This window comes from Globicephala melas, chromosome 10 (assembly GCF_963455315.2).
Source record: "Globicephala melas chromosome 10, mGloMel1.2, whole genome shotgun sequence".
Classification (NCBI taxonomy): domain Eukaryota; kingdom Metazoa; phylum Chordata; class Mammalia; order Artiodactyla; family Delphinidae; genus Globicephala; species Globicephala melas.
In genome coordinates, this window is record NC_083323.1 from 52,686,764 (window position 1) to 52,689,457 (window position 2,694).

The 2,694-nt window shown below is 47.4% G+C and overlaps 1 pseudogene; it reads right to left on the minus strand.

The window, feature by feature from the left end:
* Positions 1-975: 975 nt before the first annotated feature.
* On the minus strand, positions 976-2,124 carry LOC115858767 (gamma-secretase subunit APH-1B-like; annotated as a pseudogene).
* Positions 2,125-2,694: the final 570 nt, after the last annotated feature.

Here is a 2,694-nt window from a genome sequence, read left to right on the forward strand (position 1 = left end):
CCACCCTATTGGCTTGTTTTCCTCCTGCTTTTGGTAAACTTCTGCCAGCTCCAGTGAAGCCTGTCCCAGGGTACATCACTCAGCAACCTGCAGAGCTGCTCAGAAATAGATCATGGGCTTCACCTCAACTAGTCCAGCAGCTAGTGCTCAGTTGGTAAACACTGCCTTAGGGCAGAGCCTATGAAAAGCCTTAAGCCCAGGAAAAACTTGCAGAAGTTGCACAAAAACTCTTGGTTTCAGAATATCTTCCCAGGAAGTCAGAAAATAATTGGTTTTTAGTTAAAGAAACGGAATCTACGCTCAAAAACAGTGTAATACCTCAGAAAAGCAAAACCGAGAATGGAAAAACTACAGAAAAATATACCTCGTTAATCAATAGTTTACTTTGGCTAAATGATCATTAGTAAGTCTGTGCAATTTATTACTGTAGTCAGAAGCACAGCCCACCATGTTCTCACGAAACAGGGTACAAGTGAAGCATGGGAAAACAGTTCACAGAGATGACAGCCCTTTAGCCTTTTGTCACTTCAGAACTTCAAAAGACAAAGGCTATCCAGGATTTGACATTCAGATGCTTGCTAAGCACAAGCTGAGTTAGGAGATAGCTAAACATCTGATTCTTACTCAGTTACAGGGTTCTCAGGAAGTTCCTATTTGGACATCGATGGTTCTCAAACTGGCTGCACATCGAAGTCATCTAGCAAGCTTTAAAAATTACCAAATGCCCAGATCAATTAAATCTGGAGGGTGGAGCCCAGAAATCAGTTTTCTTTATGTTTTCCCAGGTGATTCTAACATGCAGTCTGCACACCACTGATGTATCCCTTTCAGAAATCTGTTGCGTGAAAGCCATATTGTATCCAGATAATTTTGTTTTTTCTAACCCCCACCAGGAAAAGGGATTTTTAGAAAAAGGCACAGCTGTGCTTCTCTCAAGAGGCAGCTTAGCGTTTGGTAAGCGCTGGTCCTCACAGGTTATCTGGAGCGCGGGTTGAAGAGGAGGGAGCCCTTGTCTTGGCAGGGCAGGCAGAGCTTCAGGCTTTGGCAGCTGCCTCCAAAAGCAAAGGATGCCCAGATGCCCCTGAGCACCAGGATGATGTACGCTGACACCAGATTTAATCCGTAACGAGGATGTATGAAGGTCAGGGCTGACGCCAGCAGATGGGTGGGAAGAACTACAGAAGGGCGTACCACTTTTTCTTCTCACAGCCATCAAAAAACATGAATGCCCCAGAACCCACACAGCAATATGATCACCAACGTCATGAAAGCTGAATTTAAGGAAGAACGGGGGAGAGTTTCCATGAATGCCCACTGTGCCCGGCCCCAAGGAGTCAGACAGGGTATTTACAAAGGAAAATGCTCACCTCATGATTCCAAAGCCCAAGCCAGAAACAGAAGCCGGCAATCGCATAGAGGGTGCTATGTCATCCGGGTTTATACTCTTCAAACCTTCACTGGCTTTTTTTTCAAGTTCGTAATACGCAAACTGGAACATTTCTTGGATGAGGACTGAGACTAACATGTCAAAGATCAGCAGATATTTCTGTATTGGTCCATCTTTGTTGTCAGCAGTGATTGCTGCCATGGACCAAACAAGGAAGGAAAGCAGCAGAGACACCAACCAGAAGCTCTGATGATGAGGAAGATGATGTGCAAGGGCCCGGCGGTGACGGTGAAGACGTAGAGGGCTAGTACAGGACCGAAGGCTACGAAGGCGCAGCCCAAGAACACGGCCACCGTCAAGGCCATCACCCGGGGGCCTGGGGGGGAACGCAGGGGCACCAAGCACTGACAGAGCTGAGCCTGCAGGCAAAGGCGCAGGGCAGAGGGGAGGGGCGGAGGGGGGGTTCTGTTGCTAGATTTTTTCTTAAAGCTGGTGAATTCTCTCTTCCGTATCATCTGCTCTATTTCCAATGCATTCTTCATCTCATTTATTGAGTTCTTTAGCTCCAGAACTTCCGGGGTTTTTAGCATTTCTACCTCCTCGGTAACATATTCCTTCTGTTCGTTAATTTTACTCCTGAACTCACTGAACTGCCTCTCTACGTTTTCCTGTCGCTTGTTGAGCTTCTTCACAGCAGCTATTTCGAATTCTCTATCCGTTAGATCACAATATTTCATCATGACTTTAAGTTTGGTTTCGGGAGAATTGTCGTTTTCTTTTTGTCATACCGCGTTACTATGGGTTTTCACGGTGCCTGGTAAGTTGTTTCTCTGACAACACGTTTGAAGTAGTGAACGTCTTTCTTGTTAGGTGAAGCTTTGTTTACTCTGATTCGAAAAATTACCAGGTTGATAATTAGAGGACTTCCTCTTTTTTTCAGTGGGTGGCGCTATAGCACAAGCTTTTGGTTTCTCTTCTGTTTGAGTTGCCTCTGGCTGTATTTGAGAATCGGCACTTTCCACTCTCCAGCGCCTCTGCCAGAGGCGTCGTCAGGGATTATCCTCCCAGGATCGCTGGTGCCCTGCCCCTGCCAGTGTTGCTGCTGTCACTGATGTTGCCTCTGAAGGCACCAGGATGGCAGGAACTTCCACCATGCCCAAGGTCACACCTGGGTTGTAGGCGTGGCCACTGTGGCCGGGGGAGGGAGGCGGGGAGGGAACAAGGCTTAGGGGTGTCTTCTCTACATCTAGGGTTGTCGGGATCGCAGGCGCTGCTGTCATGGCTGGGGATTCTGGAGTCTCGGGCAC